The 25,812-nt window shown below is 34.6% G+C and overlaps 1 long non-coding RNA gene across 2 annotated transcripts in view; it reads right to left on the bottom strand.

The window, feature by feature from the left end:
• Positions 1–25,812, bottom strand: part of LOC123002061 (uncharacterized) — a 69,432-nt gene that overhangs the window by 26,484 nt on the left and 17,136 nt on the right. Inside the window, exons 2-4 of one of the 2 annotated variants that reach the window (XR_006411572.3) lie at positions 20,568–20,612; positions 20,312–20,462; positions 19,022–19,147 (exon numbers count right to left, since the gene is read on the bottom strand). This is a non-coding gene — a long non-coding RNA (uncharacterized LOC123002061). Of the gene's footprint in view, positions 1–19,021; positions 19,163–20,311; positions 20,463–20,567; positions 20,613–25,812 lie in introns of both variants that reach the window. The other variant, XR_008960982.1, reaches the window with a different exon arrangement.

The raw sequence follows: 25,812 nt of genomic DNA, 5'->3' as shown, positions 1-25,812 counted from the left end.
AGGAAGAATTAGAACATTTGAAGAGACCAATTACCAGAAAAGAAATCGAATCGGTAATCACAAAATTCCCAAAAAACAGAAGTCCAGTACCAGATGACTTCAGAGGCAAATTATACCAAATATTTCAAGAAGAGTTAATGCTTATTCTTCTCACTATTCTAAAAAATAGAAGAGGAAGGAAAACTTCCAAATTCATTCTGTGAGGCCAGTATTACCTGGATACCAAAACTAGATAAAGCACCATCAACAATGTAAACTAAAGGCCAGTATCTCTCATGAATATAGATGCAAAAATCCTCAACAAAATATTAGCAAACTGAAGTCTACAACACATTAAAAAAATCATGCACGATGTTCAAGTGGGATTTATTCTTGAGATGCAAGTGTGGTTCAATACCCACAAAATCATCAATGTGATACCTCACATCAATAAGAGAAAGGATAAAAAAATCATCATTTCAATAGATGCAGAAAAAACACTTGACAAAGTACAACATCCATTCATGATAAAAACTCTATGCAAAATAGGTCTAGAGGGAACATACCTCAACATAATAAAGGCCATGTATCAAAAATCCATAGCCAACATCATACTTAATTGTGAAAAACTGAGTGCTTTTTCCCTAAAGTCAGGAATAAGACAAGGATGTCCATTCTTACTACTTTTATTCAACTTAGTACTGGAAGTCCTGGACACAGCAACTGAATAAGATAGAAAAATAAAAGGCATCTAAATTGGTAAAGAAGAAGTAAAACTCTGTTTGCAGATGACATGATACTAGATATAGAAAACCCTAAAGAATCTAATCAAAAAGCTACTAGAACTGATAAAAGAGTTCAGTAAAGTTGCAGGATACAAAGTCAATGTACAGAAATCTGTTGCATTTCTATACACTAATAATTAAACATCAGAAAGAGAAATTAAGAAAATAATCCCATTTACAAATGTATCAAAAACAATAAAATACCTAGGAATAAATTTAACCACAGAGGTGAAAGACCTGTATCCTGCAAACTCTAAAACACGGATGAAAGAAATTCAAGACAACACAAAGAAATGGAAACACATTTCATGCTCGTGGGCTGGAAGAACAGATATTGTTAAAATCTCCATACTACCTAAAGCAATATACAGATTTAATTCAATCCCTATCAAAATACCAAGAGTATTTTTCACATTATTAGAAGAAACAATCCTAAAATTTGTATGAAACCACAAAAGACCCTGAATAGCCATAGCACTCTTGAAAAAGAAAAACAAAACTGGAGGTATCACAATTCCAGATTTCAAGTTATATCCCAAAGTGGTAATAATTAAAACAGTATAGTACTAGCATAAAAACAGATACAGATAATGGAAGAGAACAGAAAACCCAGGAATAAACCCACATTTTTATGGTCAGTAATCTTTGACAAAGAAGGTATGAATGAATGGGGAAAAGGCAGACTTTTCAATAAATAGGGCTGGGAAAACTGGACAGCCAGAAGCAAAAGAATAAAGCTGGACCACTTTCTTTCACCCTATACAAAAATAAACTCAAAATGGATTAAAGACCTAAATGTAAGCCTTGAAACCATAAAAACCTTGAAGAGAGCACAGGCAATAGCACATCATCTGTAGCAACATTTTTCTAGATATGTGTCCTGAGGCAAGAGAAATAAAAGCAAAAATAAACTATTGAGACTACATCAAAATAAAAAGTTTCTGCACAGTGAAGGAAACAACCACCAAAACTAAAAGGCAATCCACTGAATGGGAGAAGATATTTGAAAATAACATATCCAATAAAGGGTTAGTATTCAAAATACATAAAGAATTTACACAACTCAAAACCCAAGAAACAAATGATCCAATTAAAAAATGGACAGAAGACAAGAAAAGACATTTCCCCAAATAAAACATCCAGATGGCCAACAGACACATGAAGAGATGCTCAACATCACTCATGATCGGGAAAATGCAAATCAAAACCACAATGAGATACTACCTCCTACCTGTCAGAATGGCTAAAATAAAAAACACAAGAAACAAGTGTTGGCAAGGATATGGAGAAAAAGGAATCCTTGTGCACTGTTGGTGGGAATGCAAACTGGTGCAGCCGCTGTGGAAGATAGTATGGAGTTTGCTCATGAAGTTAAAAATAGAACTACCCTTCGACCCAGTAAGTGCACTACTGGGTATTTAAACAAAGGATACAAAAACACTAATTCAAAGGAATACATGTTCATTGCAGCATTATTTACAATAGCCAAATTATGGAAGCAGCCCAAGTGTCCAACAAGAGATGAATGCATAAAGAAGTGATATAGATGATAAATAGATGATAGATAGATAGATAGATAGATAGATAGATAGATAGATGATAGATAGATAGATAGATAGATAGATAGATAGATAGATAGATAGATGATAGATAGATGATAGATAGATAGATAATAGAATATTATTCAGCCATAGAAAAGAATGAAATCTTGCCACTTGCAACAACATGGATAGAGTGAGAGAGTATAACCATAACCAAAATAAGTCAGTCAGAAAAAGACAAAGGCTACATGATTTCACTCATATGTGGAATTTAAGAAACAAAACAAATGAGTAAAAGGAGAGGGAGAGAGAGATAAATAGACAGACTCTTAACTATAGAGAACAAACTGATGGTTCCAGAGGGGAGGAGGGTGGGCAAATGGGTGAAGTAGTGGACGGGAATTAAAGAGTACACTTATCATGATAAAAATAATAAAAAAATAAAATAAAAATAATGCCATAACTGGAGGCCTCATATGTTATAGGTACGCTATATTTCTTATCATTTTTAATTTTTACAATTATCCATTACATGGTAATCACTCTAATAATATAGATGAAACAGCTGAGTCTGAGGTTAAATATATTAGATAGTACATGCAAAGACTGCTTTATTTGATGCACACAATATCCATTCTGATGTAGATATTTTCCCCTAAAATTTTACAAATAGGTGGTAAAGTGATGTATTTGAGATCATCAAGCTAGTAGGTATTGGAGCCAGTATTCAGAGTTTATAACATTTAATTACATATATAGTGCCAAGACCGGAATTTAAATTGCAGTTCACCTAACCCTAAGAATGTTACCCTTTTCAATAAAACTACTCAGGAAGTGAGTAAGGTATCTTGGGAAGTTAGGGCAAGCATGGATAGCCCAAAAGACCGTGGTTAACATTGCCATATGCCAAAGAATGAGATTACAAACTGTTTTATGAGTTTCAGATTTTTATATGTTTATAGACATAGGAACCATACATCATCCCTGAGTCCTCAAAGTTCAAGTCACTTTCTATAATTTTCTCTGATTTGTTATCTCCTCAATGAATATCAGAGAAATAGATATGCCAAGAATTTTTTTTATTGTTGTTAAGATTCTTCTCAGGTTATAAAATAACTGTAAGGAATGAATTTATTAGTATATTTCAGTGAACTAATAACAATTTTCATTCTGAAAGTGGTTAGGATATGCCAGGAAGCTCTTTAAATATTTAAAAGGTAATAGAAATGGTAGATAGAAGTACAGTGTAGCAAATTGGAAAAAAGCACTGGACTCGTTTTCAGAAAACTGGGTCTTTGTCTCAAGGCTTCCAAGCTGCAGAAATATAGCTGAACCACTCTGACCATCGGTTTCTTTATTTATAAAGTGGACTAATAAAATACACCTTACATGGTTGGTGTCACCTAAATTAAGAATTAAATATGGAGCCATCCAATTGTTTCTCTCTTTTAATTGATTGTTCTAGGAATATCTAGTCTGAGCCAGAATATGATATAATTAACTAACTCCATTCACTATTCATTTATTCAGTTCAATTTGCATTCATTATGTCTCTCCTGTCATAAAGAGGAACCCCCATTATGTACAGTAAGTTTGGCTAAACAGTTTATCTGTAAATTGTCCCTAAGTTTAAAAAAATGATTCTCATTAAGAAGGCCTACTTAACATTGAGCTCAGGTCTATTCTGGATGTTACAGAATGTATGTTTTCTGGAACAAAGGGGTGAGAATTCTTCACCAGGATTCCAACCAGACTTCAGGGAATTTCAGATTTTGCTACTGGAAAAGGATCATAAAGATGATCCAGACAATGTCCTAACTCTTAAGAAAGGACTATCAGAGCTAGAAAAGTAAAGTCACTTGCACAAAGTCATGTGCTTATTGGTAGATCATAAAATTAAGCTAATATCTCCTCTCTCTTAGTCTAGTACCCACATGTTTATCCATGCTGCTTGAGTTGAATTCAATCAGTAAAAAACGACAAATTGTAATGCAACTTGTTTGAAAGTCCTGCTCTTCTTGGCTTTCATAAACTGGTTTTAGAGTTTCAGAATTACCCAATGAAAAAATGCAAAATTCTTGAATATCCTCCCAAATGCCTCCGAGAGCCCTCAAATCCCTTTATAGGCTTATCCTTATCCTAAATCCAATCCTCTAGGAATCCTCTTGGGGACTTAGGGAATTGTGCCAAGTCAATACAATTGAATTTATAATTTAGATATCTTGAGTGTAAATTGTATTTGCTCTTGCTGCCTCCAACCATTGCTCAATTTTTAATAACTCATTGGACATTGATCAATTTCAAGGTCATCCACCTTGAATAATCAGGCAGGTGCCATCAGTTCTCCTAATTCTGTAAACAAAAATAGCTTATATTTTAGCATGTCGAATGTGGTTGAAAGGAAGGGCAAATGGTCTTGTGCCTCAAAACATTCAAACACAAATAGTCTGAAACAAATGAACTACAGGTCTCAGTATAAGGTATTTTCTGCTTTGAGATTTGGACTTTGAGCCAATGAACTCATCAAGAATTCAGGTATTTTTGGCAGTGTCAATCTAAAACCCTGTAACCTCTGATTTTAGTTCAATGCTTATATGATGATAACATTCTTTATCCATGAATCTCACCAAGTGGTGATGGAAGTTCATAAAAAATGGAAGATTTTTTCTAAAAACCTGTAATGTAGTGGTTTATGGCTAAAAGAAAAGCCAGATGGTGCTTATATTTACTACTTAGCAGTTGTAAATGTATAATCATAACATTGGTCATCATTTATTGAGAGTCTACAACATAGTTTACTCACATGACATGTTGATCAGGGCTATTGACTATGAAGCCACAGAGACTATGACAGAACTCTCATCCTGATCTGTCACTTACTTGTTGTTCACATTTGGTTAAGTCACTTAACCATTCTGAATCTCTGTTTATTTATCTTTAAAATGAAAATAATAACAAATTCAAATCAGGCTGTTGTGAAGATTAAATTGACTCACGCATATAAGAAACGATGCCCAGGGGTTGACAAATTATAAGAGCATAATGAATGTTAGATATTGTTTTCTTTATTGTTATTTATTCATATGTGAAAAACTGGTCTGAATATTATCTTCATCCCCTCAGAAATATTAATTATTACCCCCACATTGCAAAGCTAGTGAGTGGCAGAATCATAATTTACAAGCTACAGTTCAGATCTGTGAAACTACAACCCACACTTTTTTCTTAAAATTCTTTATTTAAATTCAATTTAGTTAACACACATTATATTACTGGTTTCAGGGGTAGAATTTAGTGATTCATCATTTGCATATAACACCAGAAGAATGAAACTGGACCACTTTCCTAAACCATACACAAAAATAAACTCAAAATGGGTGAAAGACCTAAATGTGAGACAGGAATCCATCAAAATCCTAGAGGAGAAAACAGGAAGCAACCTCTTTGACCTAGACCACAGCAACTTTTTGCTAGACATATCCCACATTCGCATAATAATGTCTCTCTACTTTCTGTATTAAATGATTGTGTTAAAATGATTTCTAACTTCTGCTTACCCTTTAATTCAGTTTACAGACAAATCCATAGTATTGTGGGAACTCACTATGTATTGAAAAAAACAACTTCGTGTTTTTGTCTATTGATATTTTATTGACAAGAAAGCAATATACCACAAAATGTAAATATCTTCTTCAAAGTATAAGCATCAATTTGGGAAGTTAATTAACTCTGGTTTGAGTCTATTTTTATAATCCATGCATCAATTATCTGTCAAATAAAGTTTACATGAAAGAGATAATTTCTTGTGTTCCATTTTGATTTTGTAGGCCCCTCTATTGATAATCTGCTTCTGTATCACTTCCCATGCCCCAAATCCCACTATGACTTGCACTGAGCAACATCTCAAATTTATTATACATAAAAATTTTGAAAAATGATACATTGTCTACCTTCATTCTCGTGAGAAAGAATGGCAGCATATAAATAATTTCAGTAAATGCAGCAAGTCTTATGGTGACAAAATGCACAGGGTAAGTCAAAGGACAGAGAAAGTCTCCAATGCCAGTCTTAGGTGGAAAGGTTGCTAAAGGAAGGGAACTATCAAGAAAGATCCTACGAAGAGGTATTAACTTTAAAAAATAGAAAAAAGAGAAGGAAAACACTAAAGATCCTCTCATATATATTACCCTGTTAGCAAAAGGAATGCTTAAACATTTGGAATGATTTTAAGTCACTACGTGCCAAACAGTTCTGGACACTGAAAATAACTTCAGCTCATTTAATACCAGCAAAATAAGTTTACTAATATTGTTCTTGTGTATTTCAGCAGTTTAATCACTTAGTTCAATTTTCTTAACTTGATCTTTATTGGTATAAGGCAGCTTGGCTTAGCATGTGGTGGTAGGTGCTATAAATTTGTAAAATACATTACCCAGCAACAGCTCAAAAGAATCAATAAAGTTATTGTATTTGCTGACTCATCATGTCCTTGTTTAGATTAACAATGCATATTTTTACATATATTAGAGGAATATTGGGGAACTTACTATCACCAGAACAAAGAGATACTATCAAAAAATAGTATAAAATCAACAGCAACAACTATATGAATAAACTCTATGGGTCACATTTTAGTCGTATTTCTAAAATAATCACATGACTAAAGTATATAAAAATAATAATTATAATAATGCTTTAACATTTAAGAGCTCTTGAATTTTAATGTACTTTCACAAATTAATCTTTAAACTTCCCACTATTGTGTGAGACATAAAACATATAAAACATGTCAGTTTTCCTGTTGGTATAACAATGTATATACTGTAAGTATCAAGTCATTTAAAATAACATATTTTTGAACCCTATTATTCTTTCCATGGCTTGAATCCCAATCATCAGCAGAGACAGAAAAAGTAGCAGCAGCCCAGAAAATCACTTTAATTCAACACACCTGAGGAACAGTTCTACAGAAAACTGAAAGGAAACTTATCCGTGCGACAAGGGTTTATTGAGTACCTACCACAGGACAAAAACCAGGCTAGTTGTTAGAAATACAACAATAAAAAATGCAAGGATGATCCTTCAAAGAGTTTATATAGTATTGGGGGGGGAAAGAGTAGTGAAAATGAAGAGAAAATAGTGAGTGTTTTGACAGCAGATACAAAAGAGCTATGAAAAAGATTTCGATCCCTGTTAAGGAGCTTAGATTTTATCCTACAGATAAAATAAAGCTCTTTATTTGAAAGATTTTTGCAGGAGAGTGACAAGAAGCAAACAAAACATGTTTGTTTCTAGAAAGATCATCCAGGTTCCACAAGAAGAATGGAATAGTGGGAATAAACAGCAAATGGGTTAGCGAAGAGAATTTTGTGGTAACCCAGGAGGGAGCAGCAGTAGTATAGAAATGGGATGGAGATAAATAGATATATTTTCAAATGATAAGAGAGAGAGTCAGTAGGATTTCCTTATCTGATGGTGTGGATGGTTATGAGGAAGTTGGGAGAGTCAGATAACCCTCAAGTTTTCAGTTTGTAGGGTTGAATGAATGGCAATATCATTTTTTAAGAAAGAAGGGCAATTTAAATTTGCCAGTTAAATTTAAAAAGTGCTTTTGCATATAGAATTGCCCAAACTGTTATTATTATTTTTTCTTATTGTTATTTTTTCTCCCCCACTTTGAGAGCAGGGGCATCTTACAGATTTTAGTAGCCTTAGCTCAATAAATGTGTACGGGATGAAAGAAAGAAAGAAAGAAAGAAAGAAAGAAAGAAAGAAAGAAAGAAGAAAGAAAGAGAAAAAAATGAATGAATTGCTAGATACTACTTCATTTGACTTAAACATCATCTCTGAAAAGATGGAAAAGTAGAAGTTGTTAGACCCATTTTACAGATGAGAGCTCTAATTTACGATTCTGTGCTTACCTGCTAGGTAACCATGACCAAATAGGTTACAGCACTTGTTCAAGGTTATCGAGCAGGTAAGCATGAAAACAGAGACTGGAATACAGTTCCTTTCATTCACACTCTAGTGCTCTTTCACTGCATCATCCTACTTCTTACTTCTTACTTGATTTTCCATTGTCCCGGTCCTAATGAGAAAGTCCACATGAGTTATGTTATCTCCATTTTCAAATTAACCAAGAAGATGTGCACAGATTTCCCCTTAATAAATCACTAGATATCATGGGGCATCTAATAATCTACAAAATTACCATAATTAATGAGGGCATGTAGTTGGTGAGTGGATCCATCAAGCTGTTCCTAAGTTTTGCACAGCAGGTAAAAGATCATATGCAAAGAGTGATTATCAACATCCCTTGGTCAGTTTGAGAGAATACACACACACACACACACACGCACACACACTGCAGAGGGCAAAAAATGCTCTCCTTCAAACTGAAGAATAAAGGACTTATGATTCTGATGTTAGGTAAGTATGGCTGGCAGAGAGCACTGCTCCCACAGAATCAAACCCAGAAGGCAAATTCAGAGTCAGAGGAACTTCATATAGAGTTCCTAAAATCTCTATAAATAGTTTCCACATGGTATTTGGAAAAATAAACAAAAGAAAAAAAAACCAAGAATATCTAATATAAAAATGACATAATAAAGAGGAAAACAATAGTTTCTAAAACATCCTTAAACTAACCATTGGTAGTAATTTCACCCTCTTGCACACCTTAGCTTTTCAGGAGTCTCAGAAACGCTGTTTAGTTTGAAAAGTTATTAAACACAAATAAGACTTTGAGTGTCTAGGAGTTCACAGAATAATACATGAGATGGAAATAAAGTCACATAATTGAAATGCAATATGATTCATGCAGAAATAGAGGTGTCCTGATTGGTGTGATACAAAGAGTCAGAAAAGTGAAGTCAGAAAGGTGAAAGCATGAATACTAGTGAGCCATTATACAGTTTTGTTGACTAAAGAAATCATAAACGTTTTTGAGTCATCCTGCCCACATCTGTTAAAAGACGAGAGTAATATACTTTATTGAAATGTTATTAAAGAAAGATTTATTTACTGTTTTAAATGAACCTAAGACTATTTCATATTGTAGATGACGTCTTAGCAAGTTTTAGGGAGATACATCACAGTTTCTCAGGCAGCTACAGGAAGGGAATATTCTGGATAATAGGAAAGGTGTGTACAAATTGATGACAGTTAAAACAACATGGTGTTCATGTAATAAAGCGGATGCTCTGTCAGTACTTATCTTCAGCTCCATCCTAGCTCCTTCTTTCCTGCTATAGAAAACTAGACTAAATGGCTTAGAAGGGAATCTGAAATACCTGTCTTCTCCCTTCTTTTTACTTTGTACCCCACCATTCATGTCATTCATGCAGTCCAACATGAAGGACAACTGGCAAACAAAGAAAAACATCACAGGCAAAATTTTCCTCCCCTTTGAGTTTACTTGTTTAAAAACTCCACATAAGGTTTTAAACACTCTTGGGATACAAACTCTGATCAAAAGGCTAAATCTCTTCTCAGTTGTCAGTTCGTTCTCCTTCCATTCTAATCTGCTTTCAAAGTAGGAGGCATTTTACAGAAAACAACCAAAGCCAGACATCAGGGTCATTTGCAAAGACTAGCCCTTCCTAAATTTTGTACATTTTCTAGATTAGTGCAATTCCAAGTAAGAACAGAAAAAAGTGCAATAAAAATGCCAGTCTCTCTGACTGAGGTAGGTATATTCTAAACTAGACATAGCTATAGATGTAGATATATAGATATAGCTGTAGGTATAGGTATAGATAGATAAATGTAAGTTTGTATATATACACACAAACACACACTAATTGTCAGTCACATGGGAAATAAAAGCAAACAGAGTAGCTTAGAAAATGATGAAGAAATAATACAATAAATGAAAAAAAGCATAGAGATAACCAAGAATAATCATGACCTTAGCCATTAGATAATATACATATATATAGTTTTCTATTTTATGCATTAATTCTATATTAGATGAAAGCTTAAAATATCTTAAGAATTTACACAAGAAAAAAATGTACTAATTCTATAGAGTAATATGTTCTTAAAGAAGAGATGTAAATAAAAGTATTAAATGTGTAGCCAAAATGACTTCTCCATGTATCTGATCATTTATGCAAAAATAAATATAGTAAGGATATACCAAAAACTAATGGGATTGACTACTTACAGGATCCATATTAAGAATAGGATAAGGAGAGTGACAGGGCTCTGGGAATACATCATTGCACAGTTATGACTTTGGGACCATGTTAAAGTTTCACATACTCGAAAGAAAGAAAGAAAGAAAGAAAGAAAGAAAGAAAGAAAGAAAGAAAGAAAGAAAGAAAGAAAGAAAAGAAAGAAAAAGAAAGAAAGAAAGAAAGAAAGAAAGAAAGAAAGAAAGAAAGAAAGAAAGAAAGAATCCATGAAGATGGGATAAATTTTAAAATAACATACAAACATAAATAACTGAATCTAACTGAAATGAATAACCAGACTGCATTTGAAATGAATAACCACATTGCAGTGCCTGGGTGGCTCAGTCAGTTAAGCATCCAACTCAGGTCATGATCTCAGTGTCGCGAGATAGAGCCCCTTGTTCGGCTCTGCGCTGGGAAGTGGAGCCTACTTGAGATTCTCTTTCTCCTTCTCCCTCTGCCCCTCCTCTCTCTCTCTCTCTCTTTCTCTCTCTCAAAAAAAAAAATGACAAAGAGGGAGACAAACCATAAGAAAATCTTAACTACAAAATACAAACTGAGGGCTGTTGGAGGGGCGGTGGGTGGGGGATGGGGTAATTAGTGATGGGCATTAAGGAGGGCACTTGATGTAATAAGCACTGGGTGTTGTATACAATTGATGAATCCCAAAGTTTTACTCCTGAAATTAATAATACATTATATGTTAACTAACTTGAATTTGAACAACCCCCCAAAAATCACAGATTTTCTAATATTAATATTTTAAAAATGAAATGAATAATGACATTAAAAAAAGAAAAAAAAGAAAGAAAAGTGATTACTTTTTTTGACCCAGTATTTTGACATTATATCCTCAGGCTAAAGGTAAAAAAAAAAACTGCAAATGAGCATTAAACTCTTGTTAGTGGAGGTGTTTTTCTCAGTGGTATGTGTAAGCAATTCTGAAACTACCTTAGGTATATTTAGGACTCAGGAAATAATAATTATCTTGTATTAAATATAGTTTAGGTTTCTCACTGATGGGGAAAAAGAGTTAGACTATGGAAGAGAGAACAGGAGAATGAATTATGTGATGTTGAACTGGAAGTATAGGTACCAAAATAGACATATATTAATTTTTATTAAAGTAAAGTTGACGTACAATATTATGTTAGTTTCAGGTATACAATATAGTAATTTGGCAATTATATACATTACAAAATGCTTACTATAATAAGTGTAGTTAAAATCTGTCACCATATGAAGATATTACAATCTTACTGACTATATTCCCCATGCTGTACTTTTCAACTCTGTGACTTAATTATTTTATAACTGGTTATTTTTTAAAATATAGACAGATAGATAAGTAGATATATAGACAGATGCATAGAAATGTGTGTGTGTGTGTGTGTGTGTGTGTGTACTATACACCCTATCTGTGTTGAGAGAAACTGTGAACAGGCACAATGGAGGAACAATGAGCTCCCCACATACAAAATCATCATTTCTAATCTAACACCTCTACTAAGAAATAATTAATTAAAAACAAAAGCAAGACTTTTAGAAAAATAACTAATTCTAGAACTGAGGTTGAAAGAGTATGATTCTAGATCTTGTGGGAAAAAAAGGGGGGGTGTAATTCTTTAAAGAATATTACAAAGATGTATCTAGAATAATCAGCAGCCAGAATGAAGAAGCTTCCACTGGCCAAATCTGTGACAGGCTGAGCATCCCAAATAGGAGATTGTAATCTATGGAATAAAATAAGAATGTGAGAGCAAAAGGAGATGTAAACAAATGAATAAATAAAGAGAAGGGAAAGCTCTCTCTCCCCCTCGCTCTCTCTCTCTCTTTTTTTTTTATTAGAATGCCAACTGATGATTGAGGAAAGAGCGATAGATGTAGAAAATGACCAGTTAGCAACCACCATAGTAATAATTGATTCCATTGTAATTCATCACTGGATGCTAACACTAGTGAATTAGCATTAGAGCAGTAACAGGATATTGAGAGTCTCAAAGGATCTCCCCGTAAGGTATACTTACTTTTAAAAAGAGAAAATATTAAGTTACAGTGAAGATATATAATAGACACCACATTAAGTGATCAATGTTAATTTCAACAGAAATCACACAAATCAATACAATGTTCCTAATATTACAATGCTCTGGAAAAAAAAACACTTATGTGGTATTTCTGACGGAAAACATAAAATCAACAGTTAATCATTAGAAACATCAAACAAAATACAAAATAAGTGCCTGTACTCTTCAAAAATGTCAAGGTCATAAAAGACAAAAAGAACAATTCTAGATTGGAGAAGACAAAAAATGTATGATGACTAATTACTAATTACATGTACGATCAGATTAGATCTTAAACAGGGACAAAATGTACACAACAACCACAGACATACACATGATTATAAATATGTGTGTATATATATAGTGAGATAATATAATAAAGCAAATGTGGTAAAATGTTAACTGCAGAATCTGGATAAAGTGTGTATGTTTATTCTTTTATATGACTCTTGCAAATTTTCTCTAAGTCTTAAGTTATTTCAAAAGTTAAATCCTGTGACTTTGCTGAATTCCTGTATCAGGTCTACCAATTTTTTGATGGTATATATACACCTGTGTGTTTATGTATGTATGTGTCTGTTTTATCCATTCATCAGGCTATGGACATTTAGGTTCTTTCCAAAATATGGCTGTTGTTGATAATGCTGTTATAAACATCAGGGTGCATGCATCCCTTCAAATCAGTATTTCTGTATCCTTTGGGTAAATACCTAGTAGTGCAATTGCTGGATCATATGGTAGAGTCTATTTTGAACTTTTTGAGGACCCTCCATACTATTTTGCAGAGTGATTGTACCAGTTTGCATTCCCACCAACAGTGATACAGACACACAACCAATGGAATAATAGCCAGCAAAAAGAATGAAATCTTGCCATTTGCAATGATGTGGATGGAACTAGTAGATATTATGCTAGGCAAAATAAGTCAGTTAGAGAAAGACAAATACCATATGATTTCACTCATATGTGGAATATAAGAAACAAAACAAATGAACAAAGAGAAAAAGAAGAGAGAGAGTCAAATCAAGTAACTGACTCTTAACTCTAGAGAACAAACTGATGGTTGCCAGAGGAGAGGTGGGTGGGGGAATGGGTTAAATAGGTGGTGGGGAGTAAGGAGTGCACTTGTTGGGGCACCTGGGTGGCTCAGTCATTAAGCGTCTGCCTTCGGCTCAGGGACTGATCCCAGTGTCCTGGGATCGAGCCCCACATTGGGCTCCCTGCTCTGCTGAGAGCCTGCTTCTTCCTCTCCCACTCCCCTCCTTGTGTTTCCTCTCTTGCTGGCTGTCTCTCTCTCTGTGTCAAATAAATAAATAAAATATTTTTTTTTAAAAAAGGAGTGCACTTGTTACCATGAGCACTGTGTGTTGTATGGAAGTGTTGAATCACTATACTGTACACTTAAAACTAATATTATACTGGATGCTGATTAACTAGAATTTAAATAAAGCAACTAAAATTTTATTTTATTTTTATTTTTTCTACAGATTTATTCATTTATTTGAGAGAGAGAGAGAGCACAGAGGGTGGGGAAGGGCAGAGAGACAGAATCTCAAGCAGACTCAACCCTGAGCACAGAGCCCAATGTGGGGTTCAATCCCACGACCTTGAGATCATGACCTGACCAGAAATCGAGAGTCAGACACTTAACCAACTGAGCCACCCAAGTGCCCCAGAGCAACTAAAATTTTAAAAGAAAATGATAGCTGAAAGGGAAATTAAAGAATCAATCCATTTATAACTGCACCAAAAAATAAAAAGATATTTAAGTTAAATCTAACCAAAAAGGTGAAAGAACTTTACTCTGAAAACTATAAAACACTGATGAAAAAAAGTGAAGATGACACAAAGAAATGGAAAAACATTCCATGCTGATGGATTGGAAGAACAAATACTGTTAAAATGTCTATACTTCCCAAAGCAATCTACACATTTAATACAATCCTTACCAAAATGCTAATAGCATTATTCAAAGGGCTAGAACAAACAATCCTAACATTTGTGTGGAATAACAAAAGACCCCAAATAGCCAAAGCAACCTTGAAAAAGAAAAGCAAAGCTGGAGGCATCACAATTCTGGACTTCAAGCCATATTACAAAGCTTTAGTGATCAAAACAGTATGGTAGTGACACAGAAATAGACATATGGATCAATAGAACAGAATAGAAAACCCAGAAATGAACCCACACCTATATGGTTAATTAATCTTTGACCTAATAGGAAAGAATATCCCATAGGAAAAAAGTCTCTTCAACAAATGGTGTTGGGAAAACTGGACAGGTACATGCAGAAGAATGAAACTGGACTACTTTCTTACATCATACACAAAAATAAATTCAAAATGCTTGAAAGACCCACATGTGAGATGTGAAACCATAACATCCTAGAGGAGAACAGAAGCAGTAACCTCTTTGATATCGGCCATAGCAACTTCTTTCTAGGTATGTCTCCTGAGACAAGGGAAACAAAAGCAAAAATAAACTACTGGGACTTCACCAAAATAAAATGCCTCTGCACAAAAAAGGAAACAATCAGCAAAACTAAAAGGCAGCATACTGAAAGGGAGAGGATATTTGCAAATGACATATCTGATAAAGGGTTATTATTCAAAATATATAAAAAAAACTTATGAAACTCAATACCCAAGGAACGACTAATCCAATTAAAAAATGAGCAGAAGACATGAATAGACGTTTTTCTGAAGACATCCAGATTGCCAACAGACATATGAAAAGATGCTCCACATCACTGATCATCAGGGAAATACAAATCAAAACTACAATGAGATTTCGCCTTGCACTGTCAGATCAGCTTAAATTAACAACACAAGAAACAACAGATGTTAGTGAGGATGTGGAGAAAGGGGAATCCTCTTGCACTGTTGGTGGGAATGCACACTGAACAACCACTCTGGAAAACAGTATGGAGTTTCCTCAAAAAGTTAAAAATAGAACTACCCTATGATCCAGCAATTGCACCACTAGGTATTTACCCAAAGGATACAAAAATACTACTTCAAAGGGATAGATGTACTCCAATGTTTATAGTAGCATTATCAATTATAGCCAAAGTATGAAAACAGCCCAAGTGTCCATCAACTGATGAACGGATAAAGCTGAGGACACACGCACACATGCACACACACACACACACACACACACACACACACAGGAATATTACTCAGCCATGAAAAAGGAATGAAATCTTGCCATTTGCAATGACATGGATGGACCTAGAGAGCACTATGTTAAGTGAAAGGAGTCAGTCAGAGAAAGACTCTGCTAATGATTTCACTCATATGTGGAATTTAAGAAACAAAACAAATGAATAAAAGGGGGAAATGAGAGAGAGAGGCAAACTAAGAAATGGAGTCTTAACTATAGAGAACAAACTGAGGGTTACTGGAGGAGAGGTGGTCAGGGGAATAGGTAAAATAGGTGATGGGGATGAAGGAGTGCACTTGTTATGATAAGCACCATATGCTGTATGGAAGTATTGAACATTTTATACCTGAAACTAATATTACACTGTATGTTAACTAACTAGAATTTAAATGAAAACAAAATCAAAACAAAACAAAAGCTTCTGCAGTGCAAAATAAATAATTAAAAACATGAAATGATAACCTTCAGAATGGGAGGAAAATTTTCCAAATTATATATCAGATAAGGAATTAATATCCAATTGAATTGTTTGCATACCTGGGCTATTGTTAGTGGTGCTGCAATGGACAGGGAAATGTTTCATTTTCTTTGGATATGTACCCAGGAGTGAAATTGCTGAATCACATGGACATTCTATTTTTAATTTCTAAATTTTAATCTTAATATCCAAAATATATAAAGAACTCATACAACTCAATAACACCAACAATCCCCAAAATAATCTTATTAAAAAATGGGCAGAGGAAGGAGGTGATAAAAAAAATTGGGCAGAGGAACTAAATAGTCATTTTTCCAAAAAAGACACCCAATGGCCAACAGATACATAAAAGGTGCTCACACCACTAATCCTTAGGTTAAGGCAAATCAAAGCCAAGACAATATATCAACTCATACCTATTAGAATGGCTATCATCAAGAAGACAAGATAACAAGTGTTGACAAGGACGTGGAGAAAAGGGAACATTTGTACACTGTTTGAAGGAATGTAAATTGGTTCAACTATGGAAAACAATATGGAGCTCCTCAAGAAATTGAAAGTGGAACTTCCATGTGATTTAGCAATTCCATTTCTGGGTGCATACCCAGGGTAAGTGAAAATACTCCCATGTTTGTTGCAGCATCGTTCATGGTAGCCAAAGTATGGAAACAATTTAAGTGCTAATCAATGGATGGATAGATAACAAAATATGTTAATGTAACAAAAAGATGATAATGTAATGTGATAGTACTTCTAATTATTACTACAATGGGAATCATATTACATTATGTACAGATATCAAATTAACATGTTGCACACTTTAAATTTATACAATATTATATGTCAAATATATTTCAATTAAAAAAGAGTTGATGGGAAAAATAAATAAATAAAAAGAAATTGACAGTATCTAAAGGTGGTGAGAATGCAGAGCATCCAAAACTATAGTCCATGGCTAGTGGGAATAAAGAGTGGTACCACCACTTGGGAAGATAATTTGGCAGTTTCTTATAAAATTAAACAAACATTTACCATATGTCCCAGCAATTCCATCCCTACATATTTTCCCAAGTGAAATGAAAACTGTTCACACAAAAATCTGTATGTGAATGTTAAAAATTGCTTTATTTTTAATTGCCAAACTAGAAACATCTAAAATGTCACTGAACTGGGGAATGGATAAACAAACTGTGGTGCAAACTTATAACAGACTACTACTTGTTAATAAGAATGAACAATGGATATATGCAAAAAATTGGATGATTCTCCAATAATTATGCAAAAGAGGCCAGATCCAAAACACAACATTCTACATGTCTCTGTTTTTATTACGGTTTTGCAAAGTCAATATTTTAGGGAAAAAAAGTAGATCAATGGTTGCCAGAGTCTGGGGTGAAGGAAGAAGTTGATTACAAAGGGGCACCAGGAAATTTGGGGTGTTGATGGGAGCTATTCTCTATCTTGATTGTGGTGGTGATTACACAATCAGATACAATTTTTAAAACTCAGAGAATTTTATAATAAAGAATATAATTGTTTCTATACATAAATTATACATTACTAAAAAGTGTGGAAAGAAAGCACTAAAATTTTTAAAATGTAAATTATTAAGTCAAATAATACACAAGCTGGGATTGTTTTTCTGAGGGCCCATTACTCATCTCTGAACTTCTGAGACAAGGGATATTTCCATTTTCTACTAATATTTCCACCTTCTACTAATCATTTATCACCTAACATTTTGGATATCCTCCAGTTCAGTGGGCTTCTGAAGACGCTGAAGCTGCACTGTGCTATCTGCAAGAAACCCTGGTATGACTCTCGTTGAGGCACCACATTCCTATGTGATCTGGGGTGTGTGAAGTCTAAGGTGGACAATCGAAGAGAGTATATTGGCACACACACAAAAAAAATGACTAGTTAGGCAGATTATCCAAACACATCATCATTCTTAATGAGTTTGACCAAGACAGAATGAACCCAAGTACAGACCAAGTGCTTGGAAGACAGCTCCAGAACAAACTCCCTGGAACTGGAGGATGGGCTGCATTAGGCATTTATGGAGTTCTCCTGGATTCTTTCCTTGTCTAAGAAGAAGTCATTTCAAGTATCTCTCCCAGAAATAAATAGGGTCTTCCCTGTGAAGATACTAATCTCACCATAGAGTGTTCTGAGATAGAAGGTGGGTTTCCCTGTCTGTTTCAACAGTTTTTACTTTCCTTGGTAGATAAGGTAGTAGAGCTGCCTCAGAAAATACACCAAATTTAGTACTGATTTCCCACTGGAATTGCCAGAGATGATCATGGAGATGCAAGATGGAAAAAGGATTCCCTTTGAGTTTGATTAAGTCAAGAGTGGTAGAAAGAAAAGTGCTATAAAATAGGAGACACAGATTTTGAAGGTGATGCCTTGACTGCTATCCTGAAGGATGGCAAGCACTACTCCTCCAGCAGCCCAAATTTTCAGTAATGGCAGTGGTAGCTAGAGGATCCACAGTGGCAATGAAATGTGCAGATAACGGCAATGCTCCCACATGTGGGATGGAGTTACAATTGCAGCCAGCAACCCAAGAGGAAAAGACAAGGAAAGTCTGAGAAATTTGGAGGTAGAAAAATTATTTCCTATGTTCTTTCTCAAATAGAAGGCAATGAGGTGTGAAACACTGACTGTTTAGGATTTGGCCTTGTCCAAGGATACTTGTTATGGATTCTTTATAGAATTGGGAGTCTGTGGAAGCTCTTGCATTGGGTTCTGTGGCCTCAGGTACTGCCAGGCAAGGAGGCATGGCACAGAATTGTACTATTATCATTTGACAACTTTCTGACCTTACCTTCTGCTCTGGCATTCAGCTCTTTGGTGTTCTATCAAGTACTGATATTTCTCTCCATGTTGACTTGATTTGTTTCACACCATAATGCCTTCGTGTTAAATGGAACAACATAAGGCGTCGGTCACCCTACCAGAGAAAAGACTGTAGAGCAATGCAAATTTCTGAAATTCAGCAATTCTGATGTGACATTTATTCATTGACCTTTTCATCAGTAAAGCAGTTAATAAATGTTACTACTAGGCCATTAATGGCTATGAAAGGGTGTCATGAACTTATTTAAATTGTGGGATTACAAAAAAACTACAGAATAAAAATTTAGTATGGAGATTTATTGAAAATATATTTCTCAAAAATACCTAGTAAGCGGTAAAAATTACTTTCCTCTAAATTAGATATGTTCTTATTGCTGATACAGAAGCCTAGTGCACTAATATGGACACTTGAATACTTCCAATTCTCAGTTTCCCTACTAGAATATAAAGAGAAGGAGAGAAAGCAAAAAAGCAAGCAAGCAAGAAAGAAAAAAAGAAGAGAAGAAAGAGAGGAAGAGAGCAACAGGAAGGCAGGCACGGAAGAGAAGAGAAAGAGAAGAGAAGAGAAGAGAAGAGAAGAGAAGAGAAGAGGAGAAGAGAAAGAAGAGAAGAGAAGAAAAAGAAAGAGAGAGAGAGAGAGAAAGAAAATTTCCTAATGTGCATAACAATAACTTACAGAATCAGAGCTGTGAAGTAACTTGTACCCAGCTTATGATCAGAGAACAAATAAGCAATGTGACTAAAAAAGTGCACGCTTTCCTAGCCCTAATTTGAATAAAATATGCTGCTTTACCCCCTATTTATAATGCAAATAACAAAATATTACTAAAGTAATGCTTTGAATCCAATCAGAAACATTCTTTGTTGCTTAATTTTTTTTCAAACCAAAGAATCAGTGAAACAACAAAGAATCTTATCCATTTTCAAAGAGTCTGAGAAATCCTTATAAAAGATTCTCCAGTACAATTTTCTGATGGAAATTTTTATAAGAGTCCCAAAACAGGGCTAAAAATCAATGAATTAAATATTTACAAAGGATTAAGTTCTGCAAATCATGTCCCTTCCTTAGAACAGCCTTCCTACCAGCCTCTGGCATCATGGATTGGGGAATGTCTTTACTTCTTTGGACTCACGAGGAGTCTCCTCCCACAGAATCAAAGCCATAAAGTGTTGAAGAAAATGTTTACATTTCATATCAACTCCCATTTATTGACTACATTCATTGAACCCCTGTTCTGGATATTTTTCTATGTATTACCTAATAAAGTCTTCACAACACATGTGTGTGGAACTAACTCATTCATTCATCCAATTGTTCTGCAATAGTTGATTAAGCACTACCCTGGGCCCAATGCCAGGTAGTGGGTCCAGAGATCACATGGTTCTCTCGGCTCTCAGGAAATCACACTCTAGAAAGGGAGGCAGGAAGTAAAAATAACATTTTGAAGTAGCAAGATAATACTCTACAGAAGGAAGCCCAGCCTTCTGCAAAAGCGAACAGGAGTAACACTCACGTCAGGTTGAGGAAGATCAAGGGCTGCCAAGGAAGGCTTGCTGAGCTGAGTGATGAGAAATAATAAATGGTTATTAGACAGATGCAAAGGAGTATTTGGGAAAGGGGTAGTGGTGCAATTACTAAAGTCAAAGTGTCCAAGAATATTTTTATACTCACTTGAAAGTGAATAACTTTCTCAACGGCACATGGTATTTATATGCATATAGGTTAATTAACTGTTCATAAATTATATGTTTATATACTATCCCAAAGTATGAGATATTAACTAAAATATATCATTTTGTTGTAACTAATCATTAATTGAGGATGTTTTTATGTAAGTATGTTACTTTTACATCTACTCAATTTCTGAGTAGAAAGTGTATTTTTCAACATTCTCCTGATAATTTGCTATCATCTATGCTATGTTACTAGTTAGTGCTCTCCAGAGAAACAGAACTAATAGTAGATTATATTTACATATAACTGTAACTTTATTTTATATATATAATTGGAAAGCCAGGAAAGCTGGTAGTCAGTGTCTGAGAGCCTGAGAACCAGGGTAGACAATGGTATAATTTCCAGTCTGAGGCCAAAGGTCCAAGAACCCAGAGGCCACTGGTGTAAGTCCCAGAGTCTGAAAGCCTGAAAACCAGAAGCTCCAACATTCAGAGGCAGGAAAAGATGGACGGCCCAGCTAAAGAAGAGAGGGTGAATTTGCCCTCCCTTTGCCTTTTTGTTCTATTTAGACCATCAACAGATTGAGATTGGATGATGCCTGCCCACGTTGGTGAGGGCAGATCTCTTGACTCTGTCTATTGAATCAAATACTCAACCTCTTCCATAAACACCCTCAAAGACAAACCCAGAAATGTTTCACCAGCTATGGAGGCATGTGTTAGACAAGTCAAGTTGACATATACAATTTATGATGACAACTATCTTATTCCTTTCTGCATTCTACAACATCACTCTCCTGGTGGAAGCAGTACATATAGTCAAGAGCTAGAGCTGTGTTTAAGATTCCCAGGAGGAAACTGAAACACATATAATTGATTTTAGGAGTAAATACATCATTTCAAAGCAGAAATTTTATGCTGACTTTCTCTACTTTTCTGAACCCTCTTTTAGAGAGAACATCAACATCTTCATCCTAGTCTTCCTGATCCAGCAATGTCTATACTTAGAATATCATTAGAGAGTCACTACATTTGTTAACACATGTACACACATACACACCCTTTGTCTAGTTTCTCAACTCTGCATGGAATAAAACATGAAATCTGTGCTTTGGACTACAAAGTTGTGTGTGATCTGGTCCCTGCCTCCTTCTTCAAATTCAAGTCACACTCTTTATTTCCAAGTATCAAGTTTTTATCTACCTCAGGGTTTTAAAGCATGTTTTTTGTTTGTTTGTTTGTGTAATCTCATAACACAGCTGACTTCTGCTCTGTAAGCCCACATCCTGAGAGAGGCTGTGCTAATGGCCCCACACTTTTTTTTCTTTTTTAAAAGATTTATTTATTTATTTTAGAGATTGAGAGAACACATGTGGGGAGAGGGGCAGAGAGTATCTTCAAACAGACTCCTCAGTGAGTGTGGAGCCCAGTGTGGAACTCTGTCTCATGACTTATGAGATCATGACCTGAGCCAAAACCAAATGTTCGATGCTTAACCAACTGAGCCACCCGGGCGCCCTTAATTGCCCCACTCTTAATTACATTATTCTATTTCAAATAACACTCTTTCTTTTTCAGAACTTTATATAGTACTACTTCTTAGTGGCTTATTATTTTAAATGTATGTGTGTCTTGTAAGCTTATTGAGGGCAGGAAGTGTAATTTTTAGGCTCATTACTCAGGACCAGTTACAAAATTTTTGATGCCCAATGCAAAATGAAAATGTGGGTCCCTTAAGCCAATGTCCAAGAGATTATTGCCCAAGTTTTCTTTTTGGGGTTTTATGTTTTCAGGTCTCACATTCAGATCTTTAATCCATATGTAGTTTATTTTTGTGTATGTTGTAAGAAAGTATTCCAGTTTCATCATTTTGCACGTAGCTGTCGAGTTTTCCCAACATCATTTGTTGAAGAGACTGTCTTTTCTCCATTGTATATTCTTACTTCTTTTGTCAAAGATTGTATAAGTGTGATATTATTTCTGGACTCTTTATTCTATTCCATTGATCTTTATGTACACTGTTTTGATTAGTATAGCTTTGTAGTATAGCTTCTAGCTTGATACCTTCAGCTTTATTCTTATTTCTTAAGATTGCTTTGGCTATTCAGGATTTTTGTGGTTCCATACAAATTATAGTATTATTTTTCCTAGTCCTGTGAAAAATATTATTGGTATTTTGATAATAATTGCATTGAATCTGTAGATTACTTTGGGAATTATGGATATTTTAACAATATAAATTCTTCCAATAAGCATGGTATACCTTTTCATTTGTTTGTTTCACCCTCAATTTCTTTCATTAATGTTTTGTAGTTTTCAGAGTACATGTCTTTCACCTCCTTGGTTAAGTTTATTCCTAGGTATTTTATTCTTTTTGATGAAATCAAACATGAGATTATTTTCTTAATTTCTCTTTCTGCTACTTTGTTATTAATGTATAGAAATGCAACATATTTCTGTATATGAATTTTGTATCCTGAAACTTTACTAAATTCATTTATTAGTTCTAACAATTTTTAGGTAGAATGTTTAGGGTTTTCAACATATAGTATCATGTCATCTGCAAATAGTGACTTTTACTTCTTCCCTACCCATTTGGCTGTCTTATATTTCTTTTTCTTGTCTGATTGCTATAGCTAGGACTTCCTCAGGCAAGGGAAACAAAAACAAAAATAATCTATTGAGACTACACCAAAATAAAAAGCTTTTGCATAGTGAAGGAGGCCATCAACAAGTCAAAAAAGCAACCTACTGAATGGGAGGAGACATTTGTAAATGATATATCTGATAAGGGGTTAATATCCAAAATATACAAAGAACTCATAACTTAACACCAAAAAAAAGCCCAGATAATGCAATTAAAAAATGGGAAAAAGGCCTGAATAGATATTTTTCCGAAGAGGACACACATAGATGGCCAAGAGACCCATGAAAAGATGCTCAGAATCACTAATCATCAGGGAAATGCAAATCAAAACAACAAAGAAATATTACCTCCCACCAGTCAGAATGGCTAGTATTAGACAAGGATTTAACAGTGCTAGTGAAGATGTAAAGAAAAGGAATCTCTTATATAGTATTAGTGAGAATGTAAATTGGTATACCCACTATGGAAAAGAGTAACTTTTAACTTCTAAAAGTTAAAAATAAAAATACCAAATGATCCAGTAATTCCAACCCAAAGAAAGCAAAACACTAATTTGAAAAGATATAGGCACCCCTATGTTAACTGCAGCCTTATTTAGAATAGCCAAGATATGGTGGTAACCTAAGTATCCAGTGATAAATGAATGGCTAAAGAAGATGTGTTGTGTGTGTGCACATGTGTGTGTGCATGTGTGTGTGTGTGTGTGTGTGTGTGTGTGTGTACACAAAGGAATATTACTCAGCCATAGAAAATGAAATCTTTCCATTCACAACAGCATGGATGGATATTGAAGATATTAAGCTTACTAAAATAACTCAGATGGAGAAAGACAAATACCACACAATTTCACTTATATGTGGAATTTAAAAAACAAAACAAACAAAAACCAGAAACATATTCATAAATACAGAGAACAAACCAGTGGTTGCCAGAGGGGAGGAGAGTTGAGGGAGGGGGGAATAGGTGAAGGGGAGTAACAAGTACAAGCTTCTAGTTATAAAATAAATATGTCATGTTGATAAAAAGTACAGTATAGGAAATACAGACATAAGATTGTAATAATGTTGTATGGTAGCAGATGATAACTACACTTACTGTGATGAGAACCACATGATGTATGTAACTGTTGAATCACTACACTATACACCTGAAACTAATATAACATTGTGTGTTAACTATACTTCAATTAAAAAATAATTAAGAAATCATGGGTCCATTTTTCAAAAGTTGTTAAGGATTTCAAGATGAAGACAATAGAGCACTGAACCAAGCATGGTAGACTTCTGAGAGCAGGATCCTGTGTGATGGCACAGGTCACACTGACACATGAAGCCAGCCTTGTTGTCAATTTATATCCAGTGTCTACAGTAATATCTGGAAAAGAAGTACTCAATAAACATTTATTTAATATAGTGAATGAATCACCAGTAGATGAAATGCATTGATACATCTTTATACAAGTATGTAAATAACTTATTCAGAATCATCCCAAGGAACATGTTCGGTAAAGAAAGGATAGAGAACATAAAGCACAGTGAACCTATGGAAAAAGAAGATAAAATTGAAGAAGCCAGAGGCATAAAAATTCACCTTCAATATTTTGCTTGAGGTCATTTTTCCTCTATTTAAAAAAAAAAAAACTAGAAAAAGACTCTCAAAAAATGAAATAAGAATTTGACTCTTTAGGAAGGAAAAAAATATGATTTTGAATACATAAAGTATTCTAGGCAAAGGGTACCTTCTCAAAAACTCTGTGAGAGAGATTTTTTCCTTCCTTACCTGTATATTTAAGAAACCTGTAGTTAAGAGAGGTAAGACAATTGACCTAATTTCCCAAAGTGAGTTATTTTGAGAGCTGGTTTTAATTTTTTGTATCTAGGACAATACTGCCTTTCTTGTGCCTCAGTAAACCCCACACTCTGGAGGGGACTTTCTTGAAATTTTCTAGATCCTACTTTGGTCCCTGGAATTGTGTGGGGCTGATAATAGAACACCCTGAGCCCAGGACTCACATGGTCTCAGGTTTCTCCCTTTGGGTTCCCTGTGACCTTCTATGACCATTTTTGAGTGAGGGTCACCAGCTCTGACAAGTCAAAATTGTTCAAGTCAACATAATGCCCAAGGCTTTTGATTCAGTAATCCCTTCCCTTGAGATATAACCAAAGGAAATTCAACAGTAGAAAATAGAGCCAGATTTTCTATCCATTGTAATATTTTCTATAAATGTAAGCAGAAACATTTTATCAAATTTATTGTCTGCTACCCTTATGCAGGACTTTTAATATGAATTGACTGATTTAATGAGAAATTCAAGAGAATGAAAATTACAAAAAGGAAATCAATACATCGTAATACAATAAGCACTGAAAGAAGAGTACTTCTAATGTGTGGTGTAAAGACCTCCTATTTCAGAAGTAGCTGCTTAGTAAATATGCAGA

This window comes from Ursus arctos, unplaced genomic scaffold, assembly GCF_023065955.2.
Source record: "Ursus arctos isolate Adak ecotype North America unplaced genomic scaffold, UrsArc2.0 scaffold_22, whole genome shotgun sequence".
Lineage (NCBI taxonomy): Eukaryota > Metazoa > Chordata > Mammalia > Carnivora > Ursidae > Ursus > Ursus arctos.
This window is presented reverse-complemented; position numbering and strand designations above follow the sequence as displayed.